This window comes from Schistocerca cancellata, chromosome 2 (genome assembly GCF_023864275.1).
Source record: "Schistocerca cancellata isolate TAMUIC-IGC-003103 chromosome 2, iqSchCanc2.1, whole genome shotgun sequence".
Lineage (NCBI taxonomy): Eukaryota > Metazoa > Arthropoda > Insecta > Orthoptera > Acrididae > Schistocerca > Schistocerca cancellata.
In genome coordinates this window covers 759,620,818-759,634,063 of record NC_064627.1, presented here as the reverse complement: position 1 = coordinate 759,634,063, position 13,246 = coordinate 759,620,818, and positions in this window count along the sequence as shown.

Here is a 13,246-nt window from a genome sequence, read left to right as displayed (position 1 = left end):
TCTTTCTAATGAATTGGCAGATACGTTACAGACTAGAAGACTGACGCATCGGCAAGTCAAAATTAAAACAACTTTATTTGTAGTGAGTATCGTTTTGGCTCCACTCAAGCATTTGGCCACCAAGAAAACAGTTATATAGGACTTACGGCGTTGTATTTTGCTGTGGACTGTAATATAGTGTAAGTCATTGAAAATAGCAACTTCTATTTGTTTACCAGATTGATATGTCCTATTTCGAAAAATTTCAGTTGCAGCTTTTTAATGATAGTGATTTCTGAAGTCCACGGATAGCAGCGCAGCTTGTAATCATTATTTCACGCAAGTAAAGAAAAACGTGTAGGCCTACTATTAGAGTTTGGTGGAATTATAACCTATGTTATCGCAGAATTGATAAGATAGTCTTAATGCAGTGATAGTAAGGAGATTGCCAAGTTGCCTTCTGTTAAAACAGACATCCGCATGCTTTCCTGTAATCAGGATATTTGTGGAAGTAGTGTGTGGTAGTGGATGTACACTCACATTTCGACAGGAATACATTTTGTGAAGTCTCTGGATAGCAGATTGCTTACCTTTTAACCTACCACATAAATACTAGAGGCACGAAAGATAGGTTTTTTTTATTACGCTGAATAAGTCACAGAAATGATCAGCTTCACTGATCGTTTCAGGTTGGAATTTATACTTTCTAACAGCAAAGTCACTTCATTTAGAGTATAGGTCTGTAGACCATTGGTATTCCGGCGATCGAATTGTTAATTTCAATACTTCGTTTATTTGAAACAGTACATCATTTGCCTCACGGACTAGTTCATGAGGTCATTATATTGCAGGTACTGTTGATGTAGTAGCTTTACTACTTCATTATTTTAAATCTTGTCAGTACATTCCGAAAATACTCTGTCTTTGATTTGAAACTTGACTGCCAGTTTTTAAAATAGTTTTATATTTTTAATAATGTAACTGTTCCGTACTAATAGACAATCTGTGCCTGTCTTTGGAGGACTGTTTTCTCCTCCCTCCTGTATTCACTTGCATATTCAGTGGTCATCCACTTCCTCAAATCCGTGTTCCATTTCAGGCCCCTGTCTACATCTACATCTACATCTACATTTATACTCCCCAAGCCACCCAACGGTGTGTGGCGGAGGGCACTTTACGTGCCACTGTCATTACCTCCCTTTCCTGTTCCAGTCGCGTATGGTTCGCGGGAAGAACGACTGTCTGAAAGCCTCCGTACGCGCTCTAATCTCTCTAATTTTACATTCGTGATCTCCTCGGGAGGTATAAGTAGGGGGAAGCAATATATTCGATACCTCATCCAGAAACGCACCCTCTCGAAACCAGGCGAGCAAGCTACACCGCGATGCAGAGCGCCTCTCTAGCAGAGTCTGCCACTTCAGTTTGCTAAACATCTCCGCAACGCTATCACGCTTACCAAATAACCCTGTGACGAAACGCGCCGCTCTTCTTTGGATCTTCTCTATCTCCTCCGTCAACCCTATCTGGTACGGATCCCACACTGATGCGCAATACTCAAGTATAGGTCGAACGAGTGTTTTGTAAGCCACCTCCTTTGTTGATGGACTACATTTTCTAAGGACTCTCCCAATGAATCTCAACCTGATACCCGCCTTACCAACAATTAATTTTATATGATCATTCCACTTCAAATCGTTCCGCCCGCATACTCCCAGATATTTTACAGAAGTAACTGCTACCAGTGTTTGTTCTGCTATCATATAATCATACAATAAAGGATCCTTCTTTCTATGTATTCGCAATACATTACATTTGTCTATGTTAAGGTCAGTTGCCACTCCCTGCACCAAGTGCCTATCCGCTGCAGATCTTCCTGCATTTCGCTACAATTTTCTAATGCTGCAACTTCTCTGTATATTACAGCACCATCCACGAAAAGTCGCATGGAACTTCCGACACTATCTTCTAGGTCATTTATATATATTGTGAAAAGCAGTGGTCCCATAACACTCCCCTGTGACACGCCAGAGGTTATTTTAACGTCTGTAGACGTCTCTCCATTGATAACAACATGCTGTGTTCTGTTTGCTAAAAACTCTTCAATCCAGCCACACAGCTGGTCTGATATTCCTTAGGCTCTTACTTTGTTTATCAGGCGACAGTCCGGAACTGTATCGAACGCCTTCCGGAAGTCAAGGAAAATAGCATCTACCTGGGAGCCTGTATCTAATATTTTCTGGGTCTCATGAACAAATAAAGCGAGTTGGGTCTCACACGATCGCTGTTTCCGGAATCCATGTTGATTCCTACATAGTAGATTCTGGGTTTCCAAAAACGACCTGATACTCGAGCAAAAAACATGTTCTAAAATTCTACAACAGATCGACGTCAGAGATATAGGTCTATAGTTTTGCGCATCTGCTCGACGACCCTTCTTGAAGACTGGGACTACCTGTGCTCTTTTCCAATCATTTGGAACCTTCCGTTCCTCTAGAGACTTGCGGTACACGGCTGTTAGAAGGGGGGCAAGTTCTTTCGCGTACTCTGTGTAGAATCGAATTGGTATCCCGTCAGGTCCAGTGGACTTTCCTCTATTGAGTGATTCCAGTTGCTTTTCTATTCCTTGGACACTTATTTCAATGTCAGCCATTTTTTCGTTTGTGCGAGGATTTAGAGAAGGAACTGCAGTGCGGTCTTCCTGTGTGAAACAGCTTTGGAAAAAGGTGTTTAGTATTTCAGCTTTACGCGTGTCATCCTCTGTTTCAATGCCTTCATCATCCCGGAGTGTCTGGATATGCTGTTTCGATCCACTTACTGTCGAGAGTGCACTTGCAGTCCACACACTGACGAGGGGAACATGGCAAATGCCATAGCCCGATTTCTCAAAAACTTTGCTTAGTGGAAGAGAAGTCAAAATAAGTGAATACGTGTCTCGGCTTATCCGTAGATATTCGACCATTTTTGAGAAAACGACTGTCAAAGTTTTCAACGTAATTTAGATGCCTTTTAGTGAGCGACAATGTCACTCGAAATGTCGGCAGAATGGCGAGTGTTGCGGACTCTTACGTTCGCACCCCGTGTTCGAAAACGGATTATTGGTCTTATTTCCTTATTTTTATTTATTTATTTACATTTATCTACTCATGTCCACAGAAGGTTACTACACGAATGTTTCCTATCAGGGAATCCAAGGCCATTATAGTAATTGTAAAATTACAACTGAGTTTGACAATAAATGCCACACATATATTACACAATATAAATGATATGATACTTAAATTTCAATTCTCATATTCTTATATTTCAATCTTATATCAGCTATTGTATAAAATCTTATTTTATTCTTATGTATTTATTCTTCAGGGAGATTTGGTGCACTCACTTGGATTATACTCTCATAGAAACATTCGAAACATAGAAATTCCGAGTGCCACGAGCAACGCACGTAGGCTGGCTTGCCACAATGAAGTTTCTTCGTATGAATCTCATGCGGGAAAGAAACGTCGTTGACATAGCTGAATAGTTCACACTTCGGCAATAATTTCGTGGCAAACCGCACGGATCACTTTATCGAAAACTGACTCCTGCAGTTGATTATGAATCAAGATTCACTACAGTATTTTCACCAAAAACAAATTTAAATAATTTTCTCATTTTTTTATTCATTCACCGGACATTCAGTTAGTAGACGGAAAATGAAAATGCTATATCAATACAGGCCGGAAAACTTTCGTGTAGTAATCTTCTACAAACATGGGAAGATAAATGAAACTCTGAACTAAAAATAATAATCGAGTTTCTTACACGGTGCAAAAGCATGAAGCCGGGACGCTAGCCACAGTTCCACTGCTTTGTTGCACTATTTACTCGCTGAAAGGCACATAAAGCATCTAGAAAACTTTGATCATCGTTTCCTCAGAAACAGTCTAGTATCTACGGATAAACCGAGATACATTTTCGCTTATTTTGACTCCTCTTCCACCTAGCGAAGATATTGAGAAATCGGGTTCTGGCATTTGCCGTGTTTTCCTCGTGAGAGGGACAACAGAAGCTAGTGAATCTAAATCTAAACTGTAGATTCAACGTCGGCGACGAAGAACCACAAAAGTGTCGTTCTTGTGTCAGGTCGTGAAAAACATGGGACAAAGCTTGAGACATCCCGACCCCAGGAGTCAGGTCAGGGTATTTACAAAGTCCTCTGTTGCATCAGGACTAGATGGTAACGTCAGTGCTAATGAGAATTCCTTTTGTAAAGCCGAGATCGATTGTTTCATATAAAACCTGCTTTGTTTGTCACAACCAAAATTCTTCGCAGTTGAAGTTGTTCTGATGTAATAAAACAAAAACTTTCGACCACTACATAAAACTGCTTGAAATTATTCGTCCCTTTCTGTGTCTACCTTTATCAATGTATTTATTATACCAGCTTCCTTCTTGTGTTTCAAGGTCTCGCATTTATTTTCTGTTTTAGGAATTATCCCCAGCGCTACTAAATGTTTAGGAAATCAGAGCGATTTCACAGTGACATAAAAGGTTTTACGAGGGATAGGTCCTATCCCGTGGAGCCTTGTATGAAAACACTGCTCATTTTAATTTTGACACTGTGTTAGAAACTCCTGTCGAAGTAGTTTATGTATTTCATTCGAAGCACGCCGACGAATTACCTCGATTCTGATAGTTAATTTGACTTAAAAGGCAATATTTTTTAATTACACTCCAAGACAAAAGAAAGGACGCAACACGGAGGAATCATCCGAATGGGGTGGTAATCGGTAGATGTGCTGTGCATGTACAGAGATGCCAAAATAGCGGCAGGAAAGTTGTTCCAACATTTATCCATCGACAGCTTAGGATATGCAGGCGTGCTAAGATCTTCATTAATAGGGAAATCTAGCGCTTGTTTCCCGAGGAAGATAAGATTAATGTTTTAGCTTTCAACGCTGTGTCGCATATGACTAAGGCTGACTTTGATGATTTGCTCGGAATTTTAAAATTTCTGTATTTGAAAGTGCCCACTTGATTATTAGTACACAAGAGCGTAAACTTAATATATGTTAAAAAATGACGTAATTCCTCCAGCTGATATCAGTTAATACCTGCCTTCCGCATGGAACACGTCTACCTCACCACTGACTGCTAGTGTTAGACACATACGGTTATTGTCAACAAGTGTGGGCCTGAAGATGATGTTGTAACAACATCGAAACTAGTTGCCAATAAAATCAACACCTTAATACAGCTGGAGAATTTACGTCATTTTTTAACATACATTATACCAGCTGACGTCCCAGGTCGTCCGTTTTTATTATGGGTATACGAATATTAAACTTAATATGCTTCGGAAAATTTATTGTTATTAAGCATATCGCCGGGATAAGAGACCCAAGGTCCATATTCCGTTTGCGGAGCGTATTGTCAACCTAACGGAGATTCTTTTCAGTGTATAACAGATAAACGTGCTCAACAAAGGCCTTAAGTATAGCATCAAACTAAGGCTACTGCCACTTCCTCGGTAACAGACGGTATATTCGCCCTTGATGCTTCATCTTGTAACAAATCTGAAAAACTGAGAACCGCTTGTAAAGCCAGTGAACTTATTGAGAGGCCACACTTGCTGAGTATGATAATAAAGGCCACATGATTTTGGCATCTCTTAATAAAATCCTTCATTCAGATAATTCCATTATAGTCCTTGCTAACAAAGAGAATACTGCTTTCGTTGCTTATAAAAGTAACTACAATGGTAAAACCCAGAAGAAACCTATTCACGAAATAGGTTATGATCTTGCCAAGACCTATGCTAAAGAGCTTAACGCTTACTTCGATGTATGCACATATATCGCCCCCTGAGCTCTTACCTAATTTTAAAGTTATGAGTCCTAAGGCCCCCAACATGTGTGCACGAATATAGACTCACAAGATGAATTTCCCTATATGTCCTGTTATTAATGGGACTGGGAACACAGGTGAACCAGTCTCTAAATATTTGCTTCAACTAATTCGCAATGAGATCACATTTCGCGAAAATTTTGGCATTTCTAATAGAAACGAACATGTACAACTCTTACATGAAAAATATTTCCCTCCTTGATGCACTTTACGAGCTTCAATAACAATATTTATAAGCAGTCGGATGGCTTGGTCGTCGGTAATTGTCTTGCAGTGTTTCTTGCTGACATATTCGTGAATTACTGGGAGTGTGAATGCTTCATCTGGGCCTTCAAGCGTTTAAAAAAAATATGTAGACGACATAATAATTATTTTTGACAGTGAAGGTTCGGATATTAAGCTTCCAGTCGAAGAGTTTAGCAACCTTCATAGCGAAATAACCTTTACACGTAAGGTCGTGAATAGTAATGGTATTTTCAACGCGTTTGATTTGCTGCTCTGTCCCACTAATAATGTTATCAAATTCGTGATTTATAGTAAGCCTTCTGCAAGCGACTCAGTCGTAGACGCTACGTCGTGTCATCCCTGTAAGTACAAGATGAGCTACTTTGATCTATGTTTCATCACATCACTGAAATTCCACTTATCACAGAATCTATTACAAACGAACTCGAAAATCTTAAATATGTCGCTTTTTGTAATGGCTACAGCCCCTCCATCACTGACAGATTATACATGCAGAAAACATGATGCTATGGACGAAAAACCACTTTCGGCCCTGCACCTCAAAACTATAGGTTTGCTAAGCTCCCATTTTTCGGTAATGTGTCCTGTGCCATAGCTTAACTCCCTTGCGGTCAAAATATTAGAACAGAGTATATCACATCTAACAAAATTCAAATCAATACATTCACAACGAGCGTCCCAAGAAAGGTAAATACCCTAAATCCTGCGGCCACCATCCACCTTCCCTATGGGAACTTAAAAGTTTTACACTATGCTCCGAAGAGAAAGAGACTCAATCTGCTTGAAGAGATCGAAACTGCCAATCATCCACATGTTAAGAACTATTTTTACTCAGTGATCAGTTACCTGTCAAAAATCAGGTTTTATGATTATATGTTTAAATTTTTAAACATTATATTAATGTTTAGCTTCTTATTACGAGGGCCTCGGTCGCTTGTCATGTGTATACTATTGTAAGTTCTCTTTTTACCATTGTTACCTTTTAGCCTTGTACCGATAATCGGCCCTGCTTGCTACGAAAAATCTCGTCGTTGTTTTCTGTTAACTTATTAATTCTCTCTAGGTACGATTTCGCTTATCATCTTGCCAACAGTAGCGTTACGTGATATTTGTTCACTTAATGCAGTTGGTTGGGCTAAATAAAAAATCACTACTTTAAAACATATTACTTTATTCCAGTTAAGTGGTCACATCCACACTCCAGCGCTGCCCCAACAGTAAAGACCACAGGCACCATGTCTCTCGGCCCCTCACCACTTGCTCCCGCCACATTCCGACACACAAAGGGCGCCATCCAAATAACAAAGATTTCTACAACTTCCCCACATTCTGGCATTCTAAAACTATTTTCTTTGGCTAAATGTCGCTGTTCTTGAGCAAAAAAAACTATTGTATTTTAATTCTACGGAAAATTCTTGTAAGACCTATGGCGCATGGATACACAATGTAAGCGTACTGATTTCCTAAGAAAATAACCAACATGTGGAAATAGTATATTTGCATTATTTCAAAGTGCCTCTCTGATGTCGTCTACCGCTGACCATCGATGTTATTGTAATGTTATAGCCTTATATTTGTAGTGTAGCCTTTGTTTATTCCTTTACATATTTTACTTCACGATTCTTTTACACTGCAGTTCAGCATCAGTTTTCCTATGTTTCCGTACATAGTTTTCGATCTAATACGTTCTGCATTCTGTATATTCCCACACGTCTTCTTATGGTTGTTTTATTACACTCCTGGAAATTGAAATAAGAACACCGTGAATTCATTGTCCCAGGAAGGGGAAACTTTATTGACACATTCCTGGGGTCAGATACATCACATGATCACACTGACAGAACCACAGGCACATAGACACAGGCAACAGAGCATGCACAATGTCGGCACTAGTACAGTGTATATCCACCTTTCGCAGCAATGCAGGCTGCTATTCTCCCATGGAGACGATCGTAGAGATGCTGGATGTAGTCCTGTGGAACGGCTTGCCATGCCATTTCCACCTGGCGCCTCAGTTGGACCAGCGTTCGTGCTGGACGTGCAGACCGCGTGAGACGACGCTTCATCCAGTCCCAAACATGCTCAATGGGGGACAGATCCGGAGATCTTGCTGGCCAGGGTAGTTGACTTACACCTTCTAGAGCACGTTGGGTGGCACGGGATACATGCGGACGTGCATTGTCCTGTTGGAACAGCAAGTTCCCTTGCCGGTCTAGGAATGGTAGAACGATGGGTTCGATGACGGTTTGGATGTACCGTGCACTATTCAGTGTCCCCTCGACGATCACCAGTGGTGTACGGCCAGTGTAGGAGATCGCTCCCCACACCATGATGCCGGGTGTTGGCCCTGTGTGCCTCGGTCGTATGCAGTCCTGATTGTGGCGCTCACCTGCACGGCGCCAAACACGCATACGACCATCATTGGCACCAAGGCAGAAGCGACTCTCATCGCTGAAGACGACACGTCTCCATTCGTCCCTCCATTCACGCCTGTCGCGACACCACTGGAGGCGGGCTGCACGATGTTGGGGCGTGAGCGGAAGACGGCCTAACGGTGTGCGGGACCGTAGCCCAGCTTCATGGAGACGGTTGCGAATGGTCCTCGCCGATACCCCAGGAGCAACAGTGTCCCTAATTTGCTGGGAAGTGGCGGTGCGGTCCCCTACGACACTGCGTAGGATCCTACGGTTTTGGCGTGCATCCGTGCGTCGCTGCGGTCCGGTCCCAGGTCGACGGGCACGTGCACCTTCCGCCGACCACTGGCGACAACATCGATGTACTGTGGAGACCTCACGCTCCACGTGTTGAGCAATTCGGCGGTACGTCCACCCGGCCTTCCGCATGCCCACTATACGCCCTCGCTCAAAGTCCGTCAACTGCACATACGGTTCACGTCCACGCTGTCGCGGCATGCTACCAGTGTTAAAGACTGCGATGGAGCTCCGTATGCCACGGCAAACTGGCTGACACTGACGGCGGCGGTGCACAAATGCTGCGCAGCTAGCGCCATTCGACGGCCAACACCGCGGTTCCTGGTGTGTCCGCTGTGCCGTGCGTGTGATCATTGCTTGTACAGCCCTCTCGCAGTGTCCGGAGCAAGTATGGTGGGTCTGACACACCGGTGTCAATGTGTTCTTTTTTCCATTTCCAGGAGTGTATTTTTATTTTCATTATTATTTCTCAATTTGTCGATTAATACTTAAATTGTACATCGTTATCACACCCCAGACCCGACAGCAGCGCCACATGTCGCCTTTCATTACTACTAGCCCAATACTTTGCTTGAGCGCCTATCGTTCGTAAGTATGCACGACCTCCAACGCCGTTCTAGTGCGCGGCTGTGCTGACAGTTTGCGCGAGTGGTCTTGTTCTGCACTGCTATATGTGTCGTCATCTCAATGAAGTAATATGCATTTTTCGGTTTCTCCTTCGTTCTCTATTCATCTCTGATCTAGGTCCTTTTATTAAGTAATTTTTAATACTTTTATAATATTAATTGCCTTTGATTCGCCGTCAAACCTTCTTTTTGGCAGAAATTTTTTTCTTTTTTTTTTTACTGAGTTACATTACGTTTTTCTACGTAAATTTATTTGGCCGATGTTTCAAGCTGATTTTGCTTTGTATATTCCAGATAGAACCACGTCGGATAGATTGTAATGTTATCCTCCCCTTATATTTCCAGATCTACATCTATATCTATCCACATGGATACTCTGCAAATCACATTTAAGTGCCTGGCAGAGGGATCATCGAACCACCTTCACAATTCTCTATTATTCCAACCTCGTATAGCATGTGGAAAGAACGAACACCTATATCTTTCCGTACGAGCTTTCATTTCCTTTATTTTATCGTCGTGATCGTTCCTCCCTATGTAGGTCGGTGTCAACAAAATATTTTCGTATTCGGAGGAGAAAGTTGGTGATTGGAATTTCGTGAGAAGATTCCGTCGCAACGAAAAACGTCTTTCTTTTAATGATGTCCAGCACAAATCCTGTATCATTTCTGTGACACTCCCTCCCATATTTCGCGATAAAACAAAACGTGCTGCCTTTCTTTGAACTTTTTCGGTGTACTCCGTTAGTCCTATCTGGAAGTATCCCACACCGCGCAGTAGTATTCTATAGGAGGACGGACAAGCGTAGTGTAGGCAGTCTCCGTAGTAGGTCTGTTACATTTTCTAAGTGACCTGCCAATAAAACGCAGCCTTTGGTTAGCCTTCCCCACAACATTTTCTATGTGTTCCTTCCAATTTAAGTTGTTCGTGATTGTAATACCTAGGTATTTAGTTGAATTTACGGCTTTTAGATTAGACTGATTTATCGTGTAACCGAAGTTTAACGAGTTCCTTCTAGCACTCATGTGGATGACCTCACACTTTTCGTTATTTAGGGTCAACTGCCAATTTTCGCACCGTTCAGATATCTTTTCTAAATCATTTTGCAATTTGTTTTGATCTTCTGATGACTCTATTAGTCGATAAACGACAGCGTCATCTGCAGACAACCGAAGACGGCTACCAGGATTGTCTCCCAAATAGTTTATATAGATAAGGGACAGCAAAGGGCCTATAACAGTACCTTTGGGAACGCCAGAAATCACTTCCGTTTTACTAGATGACTTTCCATCAGTTCCTACGAAGTGTGACCTCTCTGACAGGAAATCACAAATCCAGTCACATAACTGAGACGATATTCCATAAGCACGCAATTTCACTATGACCAGCTTGTGTGATACAGTTTCAAAAGCCTTCCGGAAATCCAGAAATACAGAATCGATCTGAAATCCCATGTCAATAGCACTCAACAGTTCATGTGAATAAAGAGCTAGTCGTGTTTCACAGGAACTATGTTTTCTAAACCCATAGTGACCGTGTGTCAATAGACCGTTTTCTTCGAGGTAATTCATAATGTTCGAACAATAACCTGATGACGCCCTATCCGGGCGAAACGACTTGTTCTTGAGTTAATAAAGAGCATCATGCAACTTACGACTATTTTTTAAATAGTAGCCAGAATAAGGTTGCTGTGGCACCACGTAAGGATGGAATGGAATAATTTCTAAATGATTAAAATGTCAGAAAAATTGCGTTATTTATTCTAGAGAAAGAGCTTCACAAACTGAGCAAGTCAATAAAGTGTCGGTCCGCATCTGGTTCTTATACACTCCTGGAAATTGAAATAAGAACACCGTGAATTCATTGCCCCAGGAAGGGGAAACTTTATTGACACATTCCTGGGGTCAGATACATCACATGATCACACTGACAGAACCACAGGCACATAGACACAGGCAACAGAGCATGCACAATGTCGGCACTAGTACAGTGTATATCCACCTTTCGCAGCAATGCAGGCTGCTATTCTCCCATGGAGACGATCGTAGAGATGCTGGATGTAGTCCTGTGGAACGGCTTGCCATGCCATTTCCACCTGGCGCCTCAGTTGGACCAGCGTTCGTGCTGGACGTGCAGACCGCGTGAGACGACGCTTCATCCAGTCCCAAACATGCTCAATGGGGGACAGATCCGGAGATCTTGCTGACCAGGGTAGTTGACTTATACCTTCTAGAGCACGTTGGGTGGCACGGGATACATGCGGACGTGCATTGTCCTGTTGGAACAGCACGTTCCCTTGCCGGTCTAGGAATGGTAGAACGATGGGTTCGGTGACGGTTTGGATGTACCGTGCACTATTCAGTGTCCCCTCGACGATCACCAGTGGTGTACGGCCAGTGTAGGAGATCGCTCCCCACACCATGATGCCGGGTGTTGGCCCTGTGTGCCTCGGTCGTATGCAGTCCTGATTGTGACGCTCACCTGCACGGCGCCAAACACGCATATGACCATTATTGGCACCAAGGCAGAAGCGACTCTCATCGCTGAAGACGACACGTCTCCATTCGTCCCTCCATTCACGCCTGTCGCGACACCACTGGAGGCGGGCTGCACGATGTTGGGGCGTGAGCGGAAGACGGCCTAACGGTGTGCGGGACCGTAGCCCAGCTTCATGGAGACGGTTGCGAATGGTCCTCGCCGATACCCCAGGAGCAACAGTGTCCCTAATTTGCTGGGAAGTGGCGGTGCGGTCCCCTACGGCACTGCGTAGGATCCTACGGTCTTGGCGTGCATCCGTGAGTCGCTGCGGTCCGGTCCCAGGTCGACGGGCACGTGCACCTTCCGCCGACCACTGGCGACAACATCGATGTACTGTGGAGACCTCACGCCCCACGTGTTGAGCAATTCGGCGGTACGTCCACCCGGCCTCCCGCATGCCCACTATACGCCCTCGCTCAAAGTCCGTCAACTGCACATACGGTTCACGTCCACGCTGTCGCGGCATGCTACCAGTGTTCAAGACTGCGATGGAGCTCCGTATGCCACGGCAAACTGGCTGACACTGACGGCGGCGGTGCACAAATGCTGCGCAGCTAGCGCCATTCGACGGCCAACACCGCGGTTCCTGGTGTGTCCGCTGTGCCGTGCGTGTGATCATTGCTTGTACAGCCCTCTCGCAGTGTCCGGAGCAAGTATGGTGGGTCTGACACACCGGTGTCAATGTGTTCTTTTTTCCATTTCCAGGAGTGTACATACAGTTACACGGCTAGACATTGATTGATAGCGTTGTTGGATATACTCCTGAGGGATATCGTGCTATGCTCTGTCCAATTGGCGCGTTAGATTGTCAAAGTGCCAAGATAGTTGGCGGGCACTACTCAAAATGTCCACAACTGGTGAGAGATCCGGCGACCTTGCTGGCCAAGGTAGGAGGGCTTGGCAAGCACGAAGAGAAGCAATAAAACTCTCGCCGTGTGCAGGTGGGCATTACTTTGCTGAAATGTACGCAAGAATGGTTTGACATGAAGTGCAACAAAACGAGACGCAGAATGTCGTCGACGTAACGCTGTTCTGTAAGAGCGCCGCTGATGACAATAGGACACACTTGGTGGCCGGCCGTCAGGTTGGTATTCCACTGCTGTCCGGTAGGTCTCCAGACTCATATTCGCTCTTCATTGGGCTCAGTTCTGAGCGGGACACATCACTGAAGACAGTTTCACTCCCGTCAATAAGATTCCAAGCCGTAGACGTGTCTGGAGACAGCGGCTGGATACCAACGCGACTGTCGCTCACCAT